Source organism: Vicugna pacos, unplaced genomic scaffold (assembly GCF_048564905.1).
Source record: "Vicugna pacos unplaced genomic scaffold, VicPac4 scaffold_19, whole genome shotgun sequence".
Lineage (NCBI taxonomy): Eukaryota > Metazoa > Chordata > Mammalia > Artiodactyla > Camelidae > Vicugna > Vicugna pacos.
This window is the reverse complement of record NW_027328740.1, coordinates 70,842,974-70,862,819: the sequence shown is the minus strand read 5'-3', so window position 1 is coordinate 70,862,819 and position 19,846 is coordinate 70,842,974. Positions and strand designations below refer to the sequence as shown.

At 52.6% G+C, this 19,846-nt stretch overlaps 2 long non-coding RNA genes across 2 annotated transcripts; both read left to right on the top strand.

The window, feature by feature from the left end:
* The first annotated feature begins 1,479 nt into the window (after nt 1-1,479).
* On the top strand, nt 1,480-12,918 carry LOC140693534 (uncharacterized). Its single transcript, XR_012069300.1, has 10 exons — nt 1,480-1,729; nt 4,007-4,127; nt 4,393-4,591; nt 6,184-6,300; nt 6,719-6,893; nt 7,012-7,093; nt 10,329-10,415; nt 10,750-10,909; nt 12,003-12,090; nt 12,670-12,918. It is a non-coding gene; the product is annotated as an uncharacterized lncRNA (long non-coding RNA).
* A 1,396-nt stretch (nt 12,919-14,314) lies between these two features.
* Nucleotides 14,315-15,322, top strand: LOC140693548 (uncharacterized). The gene is made up of 3 exons (XR_012069316.1): nt 14,315-14,425; nt 14,813-14,866; nt 15,141-15,322. It is a non-coding gene; the product is annotated as an uncharacterized lncRNA (long non-coding RNA).
* The last annotated feature ends 4,524 nt before the right edge of the window (nt 15,323-19,846 follow it).

Sequence of the window (19,846 nt, the reverse complement as noted above, 5' to 3'; positions counted from 1 at the left end):
ATTTTCAGCAGGGTCTTCAGGAGGAAGACGATGTGGATACAGACGCCCCTACGGAGGCTGAAGCCCTCCGGAGGGTTGACATAACACAGAAGGTAACTGGCAGGGAGCAAAGGAGAGCGGGTCTTCAGAGCCAGGTCTCTGCACAGGAATCCCGGCTTAGATAGAACAGATACAATGGGAATCTCTGCACAGCACATGGCCTAGACTCAAGACACGTTCAGCAGCTTCTGGTTTGTATAGTGGAGGCACTGCCCACCGATCTCTGTGTGGCCAATTATTTCGAGTCCGGGAGCACATGCAGAAGACATCTTGGCATCTGTCTATCAACGCTAAGCACCTGACTAGTACCTGAGCACCCGTTCTCCAGGGAATCTCAAACTTCTTGGCCTAAAGACCCCTGTACACTCTTAAATACTGAGGACTTCAAAAGGCTGCTGTTTATGTGGGTTAAATCTATCAATAGTTCCTGTGTTAGAAGTTAAATAAGAACTTTAAAAAATGCTTATGAGTTCACTTAAAAATAATAACAACCTACTACATGATACCATTAATACTCTTAAGCAAAAAATAAGTATATTTTTCTAAACAAAAATCATTAATGAGAGGAATAGCAGTGATTTTAATTTCTGAGAATCTCTTTTGGACTGGTGAGAGCTTAATTCTCTCTGCCTCTACATTACCTGTTTTGTGATATCACAGACTATGTTTTCCCTGGAAAACCCCACAGGAAACTCGGGAGTGCAAGAGTGTGCAAAAGGCAGGTGACTTCCCGGCGTTCCTACGAAAATAGTCTTGCATCTCAGGGGCCTCGGACTCACTTTGATAACTGCTGCCCTACCCTAGGCGAGACTCTCCTACACAAGAGCCAGGCAAGTGTCCTGGCTTCTTTAATGAGTTACCGCAGCAACACCCCTCCCTTCTCTGTGTTAATGTTTCCCACAACCTCCATTACTGCAGATGAGGATGTAATCCTCAACTGAGGCCTCTAATCCCAGAAGACTACCAACCTTGAAAGGGAGGGCCCATCTACCATCTCTACACCCCGCACAGTCTATTTTGAGTCAAGCCCTAGATAACTGCTAATTGACACTGACCCTTGTCTTATTCCTGAGTTTTAGCGAAGGAGCCAACATCTGGATGGAACTGAAATTTCCCTGCTGATATACAAGGCTGATAAACCACCCTATTCCAACATCTGATTCTGGGGCTCTTCAAAACGCGGGTAAAGCCCCGCTTCATAAAAGACGGGTCCTCCACCTGCCCTTCCCAGGGGTTCTGGGAGGCCGCGGCCACGCAGGGCTACCCGGAGTCGCGGTCCAAGCCCCAGAGCCCGAGGGGGAGGAAAGCCGGAGGCTGTGCCCCAGCCCTGTCCCCCCCGCCCCAACCCGCTCCCCGGCACCACAGCCCTCCCCGGCCGCCACACCAACCCGGATCCCACGCCGGTCCATGTCCACTGGCCCCGCCAACGGCGCTGCCGTACGTTTACCGTCTGTGAGACGCCGCCCCAGAAAGGATGTCGGCCGCCGACTGACGCGGCCAGAACTAGTGGCCCGGCCAAGCAAGCCGCCATCCCCAGCAGCAAACACCGCCATGGCCCCGGGCAGCTGCACACTTCCGGAGCCCGCTGCCTGCCCCAGAAGCGCACGCCAGCCCGCGAGGAGCGCGGCGTCTTTATCCATGGCAACGCCGCGGGGCCCTCCCCTAGCGCTTGCGTCTGCGTCCTCCCGAGGTTAGACGTGCGAGAGCAGAACTTTCGGAGCCAATGGGAGCAAGGGCGCGGCCAGGACGGGGGTGGGGGGAGGCTTATGGGGCAGCTGGGTGGGGCCGGGGCGGGCGGGGCCGCGCGGAGGTCCTCAGCTGCAGGTGGCACCGGCCGGAGGCTGGGGCAATGCTGCCAACAGTGGGCGGGGCGGCGGGGTGGGGGCACCCTCACCTGTCCTTGTGCGGGGCTCAGCCAGGGCTCCGCGGCCTCCGCTTGCACCGGAAGTGGACCCAGGCTACCGGTGGGCAAGATAGAGGACTGAGCCCAGGCAGGCACGGCTGGCCAGGTAGGGCACCTGAAGTGCAGATCCGCCAGGCCGGCTGCCGGCCTTGAATACGCGCTGCTAGGCAGTTTCCAAGAAGACGGGATCTGTCCCAAGAGGGGAGGTAGGGCAGGGTGCCAGATGCCTGGTTGGGTGCGGTCTTACAGGAGAGCCACGTTGAGAGGGTGCAGAGCAGCCCCTGTGTTGGCGGGGCTAGGAATTTGGGGTATAGGGTGGGGATGATGTGTGCCATTCCCTGTGGTCTCCCAAAGAACTCGCACCCCCAAGCAAAGGACCCTGCTCCCTCCACCCTTCACTGCATCCCCTGCCTTCCCCAGCACCACCGCCCCTGCCCCCGGAGGGTCCCATGACCTCTCCCCACACCAGGCACCGTCCCTGTTACAGGTACTTATCTCCTGGTGGTTCCAGCCCAAGGGTGGGGGCTGTATCTGACCAGTTAGGATGCCTGGAGCCTTTGTATGAAACCTCAGACTATAATGCAGGCGTGCACAGAGGCCCCTCAAACAGGATTCCCTGCATTCCCTCCCCACCACGCACCCACAGCGCAGCTGCCACACCAGGCCAAGCCTGCTGGAGGACCGCTGTTCCCTCTCCACCTGTCCCTGATCAAGAGTGCACCGCCCACACTGCTGGGTATTTAGTGGGCCTTAGAAGAGCAGCTGGTATTTTCATGGACAAATATTTGCTCTTTTGGGAAGAGTTGAGTGCAAAGGGATGTAGGGTATGCCTTTTCTGTTGTCCTGGAACTGGTGACTAGGATGCAAACTTAAGTCAAAGCAGTTTTTAGAGAGAGCCGCAATATATCTTACCCAAAGATCACTGTTCCCCTACAAAGGCAACACCACCTGGCGGGTGGGGTCCTGGTCCCTCTTTCTGGAGGTTGGGCTTTGCACCCTCCAGCTGGGACAGAGCCCGAAACAGCTCTGAACACGCTCCAACAGGCTTTCCCAGCACAAACTGCCTTTATTTTGAATCTGGCTGAAGGAAGCAGCTGAGAAATCTGGGTAAATCTTCCTGGGTGTAACCATGCCTTTTGTGCTGAATGAAAGAGCGGCTCTCCACATGCTAACAGCTTAGAACTGAATGTGTGTCGAAGCCTTCATGCATGTAGCATGTTGGGAACAGCGTTTCATGGTGAGGGGAACTCTATAACTTACATGTGTATGGGGAAGCCCTCACTCCAACAGGGTTTTCCTGCACAAACTGCCTTTATTTCGAAATTGGCTCTTGCTGAGAAATCTTGGTAAGTGTTCTTAAGTGTAGCCATGCCCATTATGCAGGATGAAAGAGCGGCTCTACACTTTTTCACATCTCAGAAATGAATGTGTGTTGAAGCCGTCATTCATGTAGCGTGTTGGGAACACAGAATTTAGTGGTGAGAACTATGTAAATTACATGTCTATGATGAAGCACTCTCTCGAGCCGGGTATTCCAGTGCATACTGCCTTTATTTCGAAACTGGCTTCTCAGAAGCCTGTGGTCTCCACTGCAGGTCTGTCTCCAAACCCAGGGCCAGCATGGTAACTCTGCTCCCCCTGTCTATTCTGGAAGTTCTAGGTGTCCTCCATGGCCCTTCCACCATTATGTTTTTGGAAAACCCCGCAGATGGAATGGGCCTGAGAACAGGAGAGCTGGATGCCAGAAGCCACTGCCCAGTGTGAGGCTCCTGGGAGGGGCATCTCCTCTCCGTGGGCTCTGATCTAACCTCCCCTCTCCCCCACCCCCACCCCTCTCCTCCTGCATTTCCTGATTGATCCCTGGATAATGGTCCATACCAGGAATGACCTGGGAGAGGTTTTATGAGTCTTTAAGTGGAAAAAAAAAAGAAATCTTTAGACAAGTTACTGAAAGTAACTTCCAGCTTTACCGGGAAAGACCTCATTCCAATGTTTAAGGCTAGTTGACAGGGTGTCAAATTGCTTAACCACTCACATCTGAGCAAGTGCTACCTCTCTCTCCAGCTCCCCGCAGCATCCACCTGTGGCAACTTGGCCAAAAGAAGGCAAGAAAGCTCTTTCCCCTCGCCAGCACCAGCGTGGCTTTGGAGTCAGTGGAGGCTGAGAGAAAGAGCCCCGCCCTGAGGTTTGAGGGGCCTCCAGCCACAGCCAGAGGAGCGGGGGTTTTCAGAGTGGCCCAGCAGGGAAACCAGGCAAGGCCACCTGGCCCAAGTCTTCCCTGCCCAGAGAGCCCCATGAACTGCTTTGGGCCACACTCCCCGTTTGGGCCCCCTGCAAAAAGTTACCACGGGAGCCACACCTGAGAAGGCAGAAGGACAGCCCTTTAGCCTGGGGTCCCAGCAGGTGTGTCCTGTGAGACCTGTGGCCACATAAGTTCCTTGTCTCTCCAGGTCACTGAAGGGACTGTGCTGGGCATCTTGGTGGTCAGGGACATGGGAACACCTCTAAACTCTGAAGAAGGACAGAGAGACTCTTCCTGGAAGCAAGGATTCCAGGGAGACACCTTGCCCAGAACTGGGGGACTGTGTCCTGAGTAGACCCCTGGGAGGCAATGTGGGGCTGTGGGGTCCTCTTCTGAGAAGGGAGCAGGTGAGTTTTCCGGGGGTGGGGTCCTGCTTTGTCCAGACATGTCCTTGTGTAAGACTCATTTACAAACACCTCCAAGTCCACCTAGGGGTGGCCCCAGAGGTGGGGGTAGAGGAGGAGAGTGAAGGGTGCAGACTTAGGGCCCCCTGAGCCACCCAGGGAGCCAAGGGTCAGTGGGAAAATCTTGGGAGTCTAGTGCAGGGGTGGACGACGAGCACTAAGAACATGCCAAGTCATGCAATAAAGTGACCCATGACCACGAGACACAGGTGGCCGTACACCAAAAGAGGCAGATAGAAATTTAGACCCAGGATTTGAGAACCTTGAGAGGGGCTGGAGGGTCCCAGGAACCCTCAGGAACAGCTCTTCTAGGGGCACAGACATCCCAATACACACATTTCTCATGGAAGCTTTTTGGGGTGCAGAGTGAGTTACCAGGATCCTGAACTTAGAATGGAATCCCACCCCCTTGTTCATCACGGTACCTGGCAATAAATTGCTGTCATTTGTCCCTGGACATGCACAGGGGAGCTGACTGCTGTGGGGGTCACTGCAGGACTAGAATCTTCTGGTGTCTGCTCTGTGACCACAGAAACCCAGGGGGATTTCTCAACGGGAGAACCTGGAGACCATGCCTGCAAGGACCACCCTCATGGGATGGCCAAGGAGCTCGTGGTACCCAGGTCACCAAGTGACGAAGTTGTGAGGTTGCCTGGGGTATCCTGGGGGCATGTAGATTTCTGAGGTCAGCACGTGGGCCCAGCACTGCTGGATGGTCTGCACAAAGAGGGGCCTGCCCTCCTGATGATGGCTCTTAACACCTGCAGGGAAACTGCTCCCAGGGCTCCTGGAGGTCCATATTGAGAGTGTCCTGCCAGCCTTGTGGGGTCACCTTCCCCTGATGCAGAAGCAGACCTCTCTCCCTTGAGGCCCAGGGGACACCTGGCTCAGGTGCCACCTGTGTGCCCTGGACACGCAGAGCCCCAGAGCTCTGGCACAGCCTGGGGTGTGGTGGTGTCCGGGCAAGAAAGGCCCTGGGAAGGGGGTCATTCATGGGCAGAGGCCACTCTGCAGGGATGCTGGACCTGGCAGCAATGCACTGCTTCAGTACTCCCTTGGGTTGGGTCTCCAACCTGTGGGATGGAAGGACCACTCCTTCCTGTGGTGCAGTCGGGGGAACTAGATCCATCGTCAAGGTCAGCCCTGAAAATGGAGGCTGCGCTACCTCCATTCCTGGAAAGAAAATCAGTCCCCTCCAGTCCAGGTGATTCAGAAAGTCATTCAGCAATGTTCGGGGCCTCCACTTTAGGCTTTGAATTAGAGCTGAGCGGCTTAGGAGGCCAGATCCCTGTCCGTGGCTCCAGGAGCAGGCTTTCTGCTGGGGGACAGGATCCTCACAAACACCTGTGTCTTTGTGGGACACTCCCCTCTGACAAGCTGGGAGGCAGGGTGCAGTTGTGGGAAATCGTGTTTACATGAGCAGAGGGCCACCATGTGGTGGGGGCACAGGAGACTGTGAGAATGAGTCCCACAGCCTTTCTGGAATCAAAAAACTGGCAAATGTGAAAAAGTGCATAATTTGTTTTATTGAACAGGCTGCTTATGTACGTTTGGAGGACCAGGTTCAAGGACTCAGCATCCCTCCAGGACAATAGCCTCAAGAGAAGAACAGACAGAGCAGGAGGAGATCTGGGGTTTCTCCCAGGAATGAGGTGGAACAGGGATTTCTGCAGATTTGCAAGGAGTCCCCGACCACTGAGCATGGGGTTACAGCCCCACGAGCCCCTGTCATGTTTGGCTTGGGCTCTGGTTCTGGCCTGCTCATGTATTCTTCCAGCAGAGTTCCAGAAACTCAGAGGGTGGAATTAGAGGGGCTGCGTTTGGAACCTAGTGAGGAGTTGGAGGGTCCTTTATATTGAGTCCCTTCATCCTAATCACCGTAGCTGAAGCCCAACACCCCCCAGGCCCCCATGGTTGCCGTGGAGGGAGAACAAGCCTGGCAGGCGACCTAGGGGTCCCACTACTGTGTCCTTCCCTTGTCTTCGTTCCCTTTCACCCCGGAAGGTGTGATTGTCTCGTGTCATGGTGGCCTCCACAATGTCCCTCCCAGTAATCTCTCTTCTCCATCAGGTGGGGTTCCCAACCCCGCTCAGCCTTCTCTGCATGGATGCTGAAGGACCAGGCCCACCTGAAGTTCTGAGCTCGAGCAGTAAGGTGGAAACAAAGAAACCAATGGAAAAAAGAAGCAAGTGATTGTGGCAAAGCTCCCCACCACAGAGAAGCTGCCCTGAGTGGAAGGGAGAGTGTGGGCATGCCCGTTTGTTTCCTATCTCCCAGTGCTCTTAGCTTTCTTATTGCCTACCTGCATGGTTACAACAAAATGATCTGCAAAACTGAAAATATTTACTCTCTCGCTTTTACAGAAAAGGCTGGCCAGCCTCTGGTCCGGTACCAGGCAAGAGATTGGAGTTCCTTTCCAGTTTGGAAACATCTTGGCAGGCCCAGGTTTGCAAAGGTCTTTAAGAGTAGTTACGGAGTTTTGCTTTTAAACTTTTTTACGGCTCTATATACTTGTGAGATGTGGTTGTGATGTATAATTCTGAGTCGGGATTTTCTCAAACTGTTTCTCACTTCTTATACCAGACATTCCTAAATTCCAAGTGGAACTGCATATTAAGGAAGCCATGGAATTTAGCAAAAGGATACAGATCTCATTTCCTTTTAAGCATCGATGTACCTCCATCATGGCAGTATTTGTTATGTGTTATTGATAGGGGAACTAAGTAGTAAACAGATTAATAGAAAATAGGGGATTTTAGGTACACAGGTTCATCTTTTCAACATTGTTTGTAATATTTGCAGTTTAAGATGACCATTCCTGAGAAACAGGCAGCCTCTTAGAATGAAATAGCATTTCCTCTGAACCATAATTAATTTTTATTTTGTAGACAGCAGGAAGGGTAATAACACGTCACACATTTGGGGACGTCAAAGAGAAAATGTAACTTTCTGGGAGCGCACTCCCCCGCCTCCCCCTGCCCTTTTTACTGTCCCATTCTCCCTGGAAGGCTCTTTCTTATCTTCTGCTCATGGCTCCAGTAACTCTTTCTTCCTCCTTGTTCCTCAGCTGGTAAGGTTAGTTTTCTACTTTGAACAAGCAAACAAGCCAACAGAAGAGAAATTTCACAAGCAACTCCCAGCACATCCGCTCGCCTTCTGATGTCTGTGACCTCACTCTCGGTGCCCCACCGCTTATTAAAAGTGGCATCGAAAGCCAGTTCCTCCAAAAGTCCCCGAGGCCCCATCCCTCCCATCTTCTCTGGGTTGTCACTCCCAAAACCATCCTCTCTTTCACTGCCTCATCTATTTTGTTCTCCTGCTAGTTGGCACCATCAGTATATAAACGTCCATCCTCTTAAACCAACAGCACTCCTTGACCCTAATTCACCCCCACCAATTGCCACCCTGTGTCTTTGCAGCAAATCTTTAAGGAGTTGTTTAAACTCACTGTCTGCATCTTCTCTTGAGCCATCCCCTTTTACACCCATTCTGGCTTTTCGCCTGATCCCTCGCTCTATGGAAACTGCCCTGTCAAGGCCATCAGTGACCCCATGTTGCTAAATATAGTGGTCAATTTTGACTCCTCATCATGCTTGGCCCCTCGGCAGCATTTGACCCAGCTCTTCCATCCCTCCTACCCCGTGTTCCTGCTTCACTCAACCCCCAGCCCATCTCTCTGTCTGTTTCTGCTTTTGGCCTGCTGGCTGGTCCTTTGCCAATGTCTCCTGTTTTTTCCAAACATATACTGTGGGTGTTCCCCAGGGTGGGTTCCTGGGCCTCTCCTCTCTCTCTCTGCTATTCCTTTGGTGGAAGCAACCCAGCCTTGGAAATTGGCATGCCATCAATTTCTCGATTTCTCCAAAATTCCCTGATTTCCCCTTTCCATCTGAGCCTTTATCCCTGAGACTCACATCACATTCTTTTCCTTTCATTCATCTTGCTTTCACATTCATACATATGTTCTACTATGAAATTACTTTTCCAAATTTTGAATCAGTACATATATATCATGTAAAATGCTCAAATATGTATTATTTCCACTAAGATGCTAATTCTACCTTAGAACATTTCTGCACTTCTGTATTTATGTGAATAAAGCGAATAGTATTTCTACAAGCCTCATAGTTAAACACTGTTAGTTTGGGGCTATTATGTAACATGAAATAATGGTACATCAACATAGTCGTTTTTCATTTATTTTTATGTAACACCGAGATGAGGTTTTTGCCCTGAAGACTGGTTTTATTGAAATTTTACCTACGTTACGGACAGTCAGTTTATGTGAAAGCCCTCATTTCTCCCCTTTTTGATATATGCTCCATTTGGCTATATATAACATATAACTTGGCATGAAACAAAATTCCCAAATCATTCACATAATACAATTAATATGTTTAATTATATTTTTTAAATGTTAAAAAGAAAAAGAAAACAGATTCCTCTACCTACTAGGCACTTCTGTGGCAATATGTAACACACCCCTTAACCATGACATTGAAGAACTGAGCTGATACCAGCCCCTTTCCACCTGCTCAGCCCCACCTTTTCCCATCCCCTTTCCCATCCGGAGAGGACATCCCTCCCATTGTCCAGGCCCAGATGTTGGAACCATGTCCTTTCTCTCTCTTTCTTTTACACTCACAGACAGCAAATCCAGCTTGTTAGAAAATTCTGGATATTCTGTCTTAATTAAATACCTGCTCTCTGCTCCCCGCCCTCCTAAGAGCCACCTTCAGCCTTTCCTGGATACCAATAGCCTTCTGTTTCCATCTTTGCTTTCCTACAATCTCTCATCCACACAGAGTCAGAGGGAGCCTGTAAAAACATACATTGGGGGTGGTGGGTGTTGCTCAGTGGTAGGGCGCATGCTTAGCATGCTTGAGATCCTGGGTTCAATCACCAGCACATTTCATTAAAATAAATAAATTACTTCCCCCCAAAAAACACAAACACAAAAGCATAAGTTGGACTACATCACCCCTCCCCTCAAAACTCACTAAACGGGTCACCATGTCATTAGGAGCCAAAGTCGTCACAAAGGCCTCAGGACCCGGCGTGCTCTGCCTCTCTGCCCACACTCTCCCCCTCACTCTGGGGGCCTCTGGCTCCGGCTCTTCCTTCTTCCTCCGGATCTATTCTGCTTCAAGTTCATTACTCCGTGAGATCTGCCAGGATTGCCTTATTCTCTCCTGCCTGCCTCCCACCCCACCACCATCACCCGAGTTTGCTCATATCACTCTTTTTTAAAAATTTATCCAAACTCTTGCTACCCCAACATGCTGCCTGTTTCCTCTGCTAAAATTCTGAGCCCCCAGTGATGGGGAGTCATGTCTATTTTGTTGACTGATAAAGCCCGAGAGCCTTGGGAACGGTCTAGTTAGGAGATTCCCGTATGTAGTAGGAGCTTATACACATTTGCTGAATGAATGTAGATGCCCTGGTCCAATCCGATGGAGCACTTCTGTGACGTGCTCAAAGAATAACTCTCCTTTCCACCTGAGAGGGGGTGACAACTTCCCTGGTGATTAAAGGCAAGAATTTTTTGCTTTATGCTGTTAACCTTAGGCGGGGAGACTGGGGGATCTTCATATATATTTTTAAATTTGGTTCACTCTGCAGTTGGTCTTTGGTCTCTGTATAATTTTGAGAAACTCTTTATGAGTGATCATTCTTTGATCAGATTGAACAGGTTCCAGGGGGAAGGACCAAGCCTGTCCCATCAGCCATTCTATGTGTCTTGTCCTGGGACCCAGTGGATGCTCAGCATGTAAGTGAACCGACAGGAGTGAGTGAAGAGATGGGAGCATCTCATTATTGTGGCGGATCTCTGTCCAATGCCTTGAGATTTGGGGAAGGGTTTACGAGTGCAGAAGGGAGAGCTCAGGTCCTCTGTGCTTTTCCTGAGTGCCCTGGCCTTACCCATTCCCCCAGCCCCCTCTGGGCAGCCAAGCCAAGGAGCTGGGCCACCAGGGGTTGTGCTGATCAATAATCCACCTTCACCCCAATTCCGGGGGTAGGTACACATGGTTGTAGACACTGGAGTCAGGTCCTTGGAGGAATTCCTCACCGAACTATGTTTTGGACCTTTTATTTTTCTCTAGAACCTCCAGCTGAAGAAGATTGTTTTAGACACATGAAAGTTGAGGACACCTTCTGTCCCCTCACAACCCAGGTGGGGCTGGGAGTCTGCTGTTTCTATAGCCGGTGGGCTCGTGTTGATTTGGGCATCCCTGTGCCTGAATTCCTGCAGTACACTCGGTGGTAAGGTTGGGGGTGCCTGGCAGGGAGGGAAGCGGGTTGGGAGACTGTACAGCTGGGCTGATGTTAACCTGGGGTGAGCGGGAGCTTGCTGATGCATGGCATCTCGGGGCAGGGAACTCTCCACACTCAAGAGGGGTTCCCACTCACGCAGGGTCCCTTTGATCAGGGTGCTGGGCTGTCAGGGGACCACAGGGGTCCCAGTGAGGATTAGGGTGCCTTCAGGCAATGGGAAGTGTGGGGTCCAGTGGCAATTGAATTAACTGTGCACCCAAACCCAGCCCCCACCTCTTTCAGCCTGTTTCCTAATCTGCAAAACTGGAATGTTATTAAACATCTCACGGGGTCATTGATGGGCTGGGACAGACTAGACAGTCAGGAGCTGGAATTCCTCTGTCCCCTGATTGTTTGCCTTCTTTCTGACTATTTGCTCTCACAAGCTCAGTCTCTCTGTCTCTCGCTCTTTCACTTCTAAGTGTCTCTCATGCTCTGGTTTCATTTGATTTCCAACCACCGCCCCTCCCCTCCGCCAAACTCCAGATGAGTGAACTTGATTTCTATGTGTCAGTTCCAAATTCCCAGGAAAGATGCTCTGTCACCTCTGGATCTGCTGTCCAACCCATGAGTTGTGGCCAGATGAGCGAGTCCTTCTGGGACCAGCAGAGGGTCTCTGCCGAGCCCCCAGCCACCACTGTGGGAGCACATAGCTCTCCGTGGAGGAAGTACTGGCTGTGACCTTGTGTCACTAAGTGTGAATTTATGTCTTCTCTTGAACCACCTTCATCCTCCTAAACAAAGATGAAAATTAAACACTCCCGGGATTTGTGTCATGGAACACTCAGGTTGGGGGCTAATGGGGCTGGAATTTCTGCTGTATTTAAGGGGCTACACTGAATCCCCAACGAGAGCCTACAAAGGGAACAGCACCGGCCCCACCCAGCACTTAGGGCGCTGAGTCTGCGTGACGGTGAGCCAGGCTTCTGACCACAGCTCAGGGGTCTGGTCTGACCAATTAGCCTTTGAAACCAACCAGCTTTGGATTCCTCAATCCCACCCTGAGGTTTTACCTGAACCATCAGCTTCTGTATCTCTGAAGACAGATGCTGAGGACCCTTCACGTAAGCCGTTCGCACAGCCCTGTTCAGGCCTTTGTGCTGCACGGTCTGCCCGGCGAGCTGACCGAGGTTGGTATTTTACTGATGTTAGAAGTAGTCTGGTTTCCCGATGTACTGTTTCACTGAACAAGCAACAGAAGCCACTTCTCGCTGATAAAAGCAGAAAAGGGACATAATGAAAAGATACTGGGAGGGTGTGTGGAGTGGCCAGGACCGGAGCCAACCCAGGAGCTGTAGGAGGTGTTAGGGAGCCCCAGGCACCAGGCTGGGAGGGGTGCTACCGGGCCCCCTGCCACCCCAGAAGGGACCCCCCTCCACCCGACCCTCCACCTCACTCACTGCAGGTTCATGTCCCGGCAGGGCCAGGTCACACTGAAGCCACCAGCACACACCTCAGTTGGGGAGCTGGCCCCGTCTGAGCTGCGGGCGTGCCTGGTGTGGGGAGAGGCCCAGTTAGAGGAAGGCAGTTCCCCTACTGTTCCGAGTTAAGGTGCAAGTCAGTGCCCATCACTCAGGAGAGCCAGGCTGGATGGACCTCATTGTGGTGACTAGGCTGTCTGAGTTCACTTATTACTTTCTACGTTTGAAGGCCCTGGAGGGAGAAAAAGTGAAGGTTCTAGTACTTATTTTGTGTTTCCCACGTACCAGGTGTGGTAAACAAGCCACTTCAGACAAGGCCCGGAGCAACCACGTAAATAGGCCACGGAGCAAGTCGTGCAGTCAGGCCTCTGTGGTCCCGAAACCCGTGTCCCCATCGGCTCCATAGTTACCAGTGGAAACTAGGGGGATTTATGGGACTGTGTGCTCCTGTGAGGGCTGGGATATGTGTGTTTAAGTCCACATCTTCAGAAACTCGGCTAGAACCACAGCCACTGATTGCACGGTGGCAGAGGAAGGGAGGATTCCAGCCTCTGGTCCAGCTCGTGTGGAGCTCAGAAGTTCTTCCTCCTGTCCTGAAAATAACACCAAATCTGAGGGAGCTGCAAACCCACTGCTCTTCTTAGATCCCAGAAGACTGAGGGGGAAAGCTGCTTCCAACCAAGAGAGGTTGCAAAGGGAACAGCGGGCAGGCTTGGAGAGTCACAGCTCCCAAGGCAGAACCTGCTTTTGTAAGAACCCCGGGGGCAGGCAGATTTAACAGGTCCCTGAGGCCAGCAGGAGTCTCAGTGTGGGGAAATCAGAGTGTGACAACTAAAGGGGGCCAGTCAGAGGGGCCCCATGCTCTTTTTCATGTATTTTACATCCAGGACCGTGTCCTGTTCTCAGAATGAAGGTCAGAGGATAACTCCTCATGCTTCCTGCCTGGAGAGGAGAAAATAACTGTATTGAAATACACCCAGAACATTCTGTTTCACTGGGGGAAGTTGTTTTTTGTTTGTTTTTTTAATGAGAAATTATTTTACCAGAGCCTAACCAACCTGGGAGAAGGGAAATCCCTTCTGTTTCACCCAAATTGGGGTGGGGGGAAAGAGACACACTTGTGGAGGTCACAGCTCAGGGCACAGGCTCAATGAGAACTAATCACAGGACTGCAGATGCCCTGCTCTGTCCCGCTCCCCCAACACCTTACCTCCATGTCAGTAGGGCCCGTGTGTAATAACAGGAATAATACTAACAGAAGTAAATGTCTCAGGAGTGTCTAGGGAAAACCCAAAGACAGCGGGGAGATGAAAACAAGGACACACAGGCTGTTTTAGCCTCTCACACCAATAGCTGTAGCAAACTACACACAGCCCAGCCCCAGTAGATAAACAGACAACCTCACAGAAGAAATTATTTATTTTGGTTCTCTTACCCAGTGCATTCCATGGTGCATCCTCGCCTAGAATTGAGTGGAAGCAAGTCCATCTCAGAAGGGACATAACTGAAGAGGGATGGCTTCCCAGACTCTGAAGGGCAGAGAGAGCACCAGCCTGGGTTAGAGAAAGGTGAGGGGTGGGGTAGGGTGTGGGCTGCCTTCTTCCCCATATAAGGAACCTTCCTGAGGCCAGCACAGTAGGAGGGAGGGCCATGGGGTGGAAGCAGCCAGACTTCATCCTGAGAACTGTTGGGATGCCTCAAAGGGACCATTCAGGTGCCCAAACTGGGCCCTGATTGAGGGAGCCAGTCGGTCTGACTCAGAGCCCAGGACTGAGGTGGGCTCACAGCAGGCCGGTATTACTTGGCCGGATCCATTTCACTTCTCCGAAGCCCTGTGTAAAACATGAAGCGTGGACGGCCTGGTGAGCACAGCTCTGCCCTCAAGACCGGTTTCAACTCCTCTCTTCCCAGAGAACAGCATCTCTGAACCCATCCTGGGTGACCTCACAGAGATCACCCTAGTGGCCCAGGCTAGTGACCGGGAACATGTACCTTCCTGCAGGCAACCCCTGACGTCCACTGATGCATCATATACTGGCAAAGAGTGAGTCACTGTGCATTGGTCTAACAGCAGAGACTCTGCCAAAGGCCCAAGAGGTGGTGTGTGGGACATGCAGGGGTGCAGGTGTGTAAGCAGTGCAAAAGTGTAACTGGTGACAGGGGTGCAGGGGCTGTGGAGGGCGCAGGCATTTCAGGGGATGTGGGGGTGGAGGGATGCAGAATTGCAGAGAGTAGCAGGGGTGCAGAGGTGCAGGGAGTGTAGGGATGCAGGGAGGTGCTCAGGGACCTGGCCAGGATAAGAAGGCAAGTGCACATCCTTGCAGTCAGCCTGACCCCGGTAGGCTATTGCAATGCTTTTGGGCTGCGGCGGCGGCGGTGGCGGTTGGGAGGCTGCCCGGGCAAGCCGATCGATTTCTTCTCTTCCCTGCAGCCTGGCCTGGGGTGGGGCTTGGCCGCCGGAGATTCGCCAGATGTTGCACTCCAGGTAAGCTTGCTCCTGGTAGGTGGGGCGGTTAGGTCAGAAGGCAGTGGCAGCGGCAGAGGGGCGGAGCGGGTCTACCCCTGGTGAACGGGTGGAATAGCTGCCTTGTCCCGGCTGCTGGGCCTGGGAGCGGCCTCTTCTTCCCCAGGTCGCCGGACACTCCTGTCCCACTCAGCTTGCTGAGTGCGGAGTGGGGGCGGGGCCGTTAAGGTGCGGGACCCACGGGGGGAGGGAGGCTGCCGCGGGGGAGCCGATCAATTCGCTCCGCTCTCCCCAGAGGCGGAGCCAGGGGCGGCTTCTGCTGCCCTAGAGGCGGGACGCGGGTCTCCAGATGAACTTGCTCCTGGGAGGCGGCGGCGGAGGCGGCAGGGGCAGGGGATGTGTTCCAGGGAGTTGCTCCATTTCTTCTCTCCCCCACGGCCTGGCTTGGGGGCGATGTCTGCCGCCGGAGATTTGCCTCAGGTCCGACTCCAGGTGAGCTTGCTCCTGGGAGATGGGTGCGGTGCGGTCAGGGGGCTGGTAAGTTGGTGGCTGCAGGCATAGGGAGGCTGCCCCGGAGGAGACTGTGGATTAGCTCCATGTCTGCACCGCGTGGCCTGAAGGCGGCCTCTGCTGCTCCAGGTCCGGGGACACCCCTGTCCCACTTTGCCTGCTGGGGGCGGGAGGCAGGGTAGTCAGGGTGCAGGGGTGGCGGTGGTCGGGGGCCTGCAGCGGGGGAGCGGACCATTTGCTCCCATCTTCCCCGCGTCTTGTCCTGGGGGCGGTCGCTGTTGCCCTGTGTTACGAGACGCGTGTATCCTAGTCGGCCTGACCCCGGGAGTTGGACTTGGTACTTTGGGGGTGGTGGCAGCAGCGGCAGGTTTTCCCATGGAACTTGTCCATTTGCTCCCACTTCCCCCCATGGTTTGCCCTGGGGGCGGTCCCTGTTGTCCCAAGTTCGTCGGACGTCCATCTCCAGGTCAGCCTGCTCCCTAGAGGAGGCCACTGTGAGGTCATGGGCAAGAGTGGTGGCTGCTGCGGGGGTAGGGGCTGCCTTGGGGAGCTGGTGGATTGGCTCCCGTCTCCCCGATGGCCTGGTGTGGGAGTGGCCTCTCCTGCCCCAGGTCACCAGACGCACCTGTCCCACTCAGCCTGCTGGGGGAGGGGCGCCCTGGGCGGTGCCTTTAAGGTGCGGGGGTGGCGATGGCGGGGGTAGAAGACCTGCAGCGCGGAGCCTGTCAATTTGCTCTCCTCTTCCCCGTGACCAATCCTGGGGGCGTCCTCTGCTGCCCAAGAAGCCGGATGCCCGTCTCCAGGTCAGCTTGCTCCTGGGAGACGGGCCCGATGTGGTCGAGGGGCAGAGGCAGTTGCGACGGCCGGCTGCCCCGCCTAATGGGGCCACTTCTTCTCCTCTCCCCTGACCTGGCCTGGGGACGTCCTCTCTGGCGCAAGATTCGCCTGACACCCCACACCTGGTCTGATTGCTCCTGGAAGGTGGGCGCGGTGAGATCAGGAGGTGGAGAGGACAGGGGCTGCCCCTGGAGAGCTGGAGGATAAGCTCCAATCTCTCTGCAGGCCTGACGTGGGGGCGGCCTCTGCTGCCCCTCGTTCCCAGGTCACACTTCTTCGGGTCATATTTCCCCGGGGTTGCGGTAGGGTGCGGGGGCGTCGGGGTGTTGGCGGGGGTATGGAGCCTGTCGCTTGGGAGCTGGGGGTTTAGCGCCCATCTTTTCCGCAGATTGGCCTGTGGGCAGCCTCTGTTGCTCCAGATCGCAAAGCAATTTCCCTGACAGCTTAGCCACCAGAGGTGGGCAGGATGGGCTGAGAGGGCTGAGGCAGCCGCCAAGGCAGCGACGGAGGGGGCTGTCCCTGGCCAGCTGGTCAATTTGTTCCCATCTCAACCTTTGCTGCCCCAGTTTCGCAGAACGCCCTTCTCCAGTTTATTCTTCTCCAGGGAGGTGGGCGCAGTGCATGCAGCCCGAGGTCTGGGCTCTCCCTTGGGAGGGGCAGAACTCTCTTGTTCTCCTTTGTCTTTATTCTTCAGCGAAGTGGTTACTGGACGCAATTCTTAATTCTGAGAAAGTGTAGCCTGTGTTATGGAAGAGCTGCTGGACAGTGAGGTTTCTGGGTGGATTTTCACATCAGCTGATGCCCCAGGCAGGCAGGAAAGCTATTACTCAGAGCTTCTTAGTCTGGGGTTGGGGATGGCCCCGCCATCCTCGCCATGCTTTTTAAAAATGTGTTACTCCCCTCTTTTTCCTAGGTGACATTTTAGGTTATTGGGTCTCAGATTGCTGGCACACTCATCCCTGTTCTCAGACATCTTTTAAACTTGGGTGAAGTGATAAGTAGGGGAAGATGATTTACTGAAAGGTAAGAATACTTAAATTCGCATTAAAGCTACATTCTGTCAATCTTTCTAAAATGATTTTCCTCTGATTCTAAATCCACGACCTAGTGAATGTTGTACTCCTGTGTAAATTATTGATCTTCACATCACATTTGTTGAGTGGTCAACGAGATTTGTTAATTAGATTATTCCTGAAAGGAAAAGTTCAGGCTTTTCAGAATTCCTTGTCTGATGTCACCCAGGCAGTCACAGTAGAAGACAGAGCTGATATAAAAATCCCTCAGCTGCCTGAACTGCAAAGCTTCTGGGATTACTGATCCCTGAAATGCAGGTGACTCTTGATCATAATCTGCGGGATGGTTTAAATGATCAGATTCTTCCAGTCCTATAAATGGGTTCCGTGGCCCCAGCCCCGGGAGAACTGGACATAAGGGCCATATCGTGTGTGGTGGGATGGGAAGGCAAGGTGTAAGAGCTGGAATCACTGAGATTCCACACTCGCTAAACACAGACTCCAGAGCCTAATTGTTGTCAGGTTCTGTTCTGGATTTGAGAGTGTGTTCATACATGATTCTTGCCCTTCTGGAGTCACTGCCTGGGTGGAAGTAACCTTTACATAGATCTGTGGAGGATGACATTTAAGTAGATGGGCTGTTATGGTTCTCAATGTGCCCAGGCTTGCTCTTCCAGGCACTCGTGGGACTAACGCGAGTCATGTTATTCACTCATTCACTGATTTATTACCCTTGAATTGATCACTCGTCCCACAGTAAGTGAAACAAGGTAACAGGAAGCTGAGTTTTGTCCCCTCTCCTATCACTGATTGTTTTTCAGTCGGGCGCCCTGCGTATGCATTGTGAAACGGTGGTATTTCGTGCCCAATGGGGCAGCACTGTCAGTTCTGAGAATCAGGGGAGACACATGGGTAGGACAGCACCCTGACACACATGGCACCCCCCATCCCGTGAGACAGAATTGTCGATGCTCAGGTGACCCGATGTAGACTGCGGTGCTAAACCTGAGCATGTTTAGTTATCCTGGTGGCTATGAAAATACAGACTACCAGTCGCTACCTCTGGAGACTCTGAGGGTGTGCACCCCAGGATTCTGCATTTTAAGAAGCACTTTAACGAATCCTGATGAAGAGATCTGAGTGTCCCACGGAGAAACACTGGTGTGCGAGGCACCAATATTGAGGATTCTCAGGGAACGATGTCTTTTTAGGATGGTCCATGGGCCCTCACTTTAGACTTTTGCCTTGGGTTTAATTGTATGTGTTCAGAAGTGATGTCTTTCAATTCCAGTGCATGTCAGCATGCTCTGTGCAGGGATTTACTCTCAGTAGATGGCAAAAACTATGATTCTTCAGGTCACCGAGCTACACTGTGAACGATATTTTATTTTGGTTTTCTTTGTAGCAATGCAGAGTCTCCCGAGAAGAGAGTTAGACTCAACAGCTTTGTGTCAGACTTTGGAAGACCGCTGCTGCCCAAGGTGTTCTCTGGCAGTGCAATGACGAATCTAGGTCCCTCTTTCACTGCTACATCAATGAAGTGGACCACTTGGACAAGGCCAAAGCTGGTATCCCTACCATAGCCCTTTACAATGTTATTCGGCTCCAGGAAGCCATCAGATGCAGCAGGTGGCCAGAGGAGGAGCCGAACAGACTCATGAAATGTGACATCCCCAACTTTATCAACACGGACCAGAACTCTGCCTTTGTGGAAGATGATTTCCTGATTTTGTAACTACCGATTGTTCTAGAAAATAAGCCAGTTGCCCAGAACTCACACAAAGACTTGAATTGAGAAACGTGCTTTCTCAGGTATCTTTCTGAAGATGTGAAGTCTGTCTTTGTATGGAAGGAAGTCCCCTTTCACAAAACTGAATGTGTTTGTGTCTGAGAGAGGGAAATGGAGACAGAAAGACGAAGAAGCAGAAGAGAGCCCCCTCAGAAGAGATCTAGTTAAGGTGAGTTTTTATGCCTTTAAAAAACATTTGGGGTTTTAGGGGGAACAAAGTATTTACACTGTCTTATTCTCCTCATTGGAAACCTTGGCCCCGTCGTCAGAGTCAGCGGCCTTGAACGGGGGTTGCACGCTGCGTTTCATCTGGCACTGCCACTTCCACGCTCTGCCTTTAGCACGTTGCTTTGCCTGTCAGGGTTGCCACCCTTTTAACTGTAAGGTGAGGAGTCTGGAGTAGATGATCCACCCCAGCTCTGCTGTTTTGCAAATTTCTGATTTCGTATTCGGATGAGTCTGGGATACACCCAGAGCAGTATAAACCAGGCCCTACCTCCTGCCTATTGCTGGGGCATCCCTCAGGTCTGTGCCTTCTACTCAACCCTTTACTGAGCCCAGCTTTTGTCAGGAGCCCAAGTGCCTACCGGGATGGCAGGGGACTTGTCTTTCGTGGTCACGGTGGCCAAGAATTCTATTGGTGTGCTGAAACAACTCTTCTGAGATCCTCCACCCACCCCTGCTCAAACCTAATGACAGCACTACGGTTCCTTTCCTAGGAGGAGAATCAATCCATGGTGCATTTTATGACAATCCTGTCCCCAGGGATGCACGGAAGTTTATCAGCTGAGTGAGGGGAGGTGCCTCTGTGTCCCTGTATCTCTGTCTGCTGACAGTTCGCTGCCACCGGCT